Here is a 1,257-nt window from a genome sequence, read left to right on the forward strand (position 1 = left end):
AGAGGGCAGTGTCACTGGCCCTCATATGTGGGATCCGAACCGGGGCCCTCTGGCATCCCAAGCGAGTTCTTAACCATCGCGCCACTCGGCCGGCCCCTAAATAATATTTTTCACTGGGGAAAATTCAGAAATTGGAGGTCTATGTCACCTGATGAACACACCTAGAATGGGAGTGTGGACATCACTTAGGAAGCCTTGGAAGGAGGGAGGAAACAAGGTCCCCATTAGGGGGAAATTTCTGGAAGATTTTGTGGTAAGCGAAGCATTAAGGGTGAGTCAGAATCCACATACATTAAATCTAGTGGCAAGAACTTTTCTTCAGCCCTTCCCTTTCAACTATGACAAGAAACCTTTATGTGTGCGACTGAGAGACAAAAATAATGTGAAAAATATGTAGATACAGCTATATACAGTTATGCTACATACATACATATAATTTTTGTAATGAAATCCTCAACCAGGTATATACTATAATGTTATAAAATTTTATATCAATTATTTTACTTATTTCAACTTAGTATATTTATTATATTGGGTTGTCGGAAAAGTAATGAGGTATTTTTTCTATGTTTTTCATTGCAAAAATACATCATGATGTTTCTGACAACCCAATAAAAGCTAACGCAGTTCAGGAGTATTTATTTATTAGAGAAAATATTTTTGTATATTTTTTTCATCTTGTTACATAGCAAGATGTACATCCTTGGTAATTTATAGTCCCCAGATATATGTTTCTGTGTACAGAACTACATAAGTGAATTTACATGAACATGTATATTCTTCCAAATTTTGGTCACAGTATGTATATATTGTTCTTCATATATTATATGTCTATGTTTATGCATATATGTAAATGTAAATACAGTACACACATACATACATATATACTTGGTTTTGTGCTTGTTTACTCTTTATGTTTGTGATGCATAGTTCTGATGTGAATTATTTCAGTAGACTTTGAATGATACTTTTTTACTAATCAGATTTATTTATATAACAGAATAGTAAACATTTGTTTATAAAATTTTATAAGTACTTTTCCAATGATTCACATTTTTTTCTAAAGATTTTGTTGGGGAGTTGTGGGAGGGGAACAGCCAAGTTGCTGTCCTTTTGTTCTTCATTCTAGTTGTGGAGGACATTGCTTCACTGGCCCATGTTGGTATTATGATAATTGTGCTCTTCCTGGCTGAAGCAGTCGGTCTCCGGCCATTGGACAGTTGCTCACGCCGGCTCACGGCAGATTTCACTGGCTGC

This window comes from Hipposideros armiger, unplaced genomic scaffold (genome assembly GCF_001890085.2).
Source record: "Hipposideros armiger isolate ML-2016 unplaced genomic scaffold, ASM189008v1 scaffold_1043, whole genome shotgun sequence".
Lineage (NCBI taxonomy): Eukaryota > Metazoa > Chordata > Mammalia > Chiroptera > Hipposideridae > Hipposideros > Hipposideros armiger.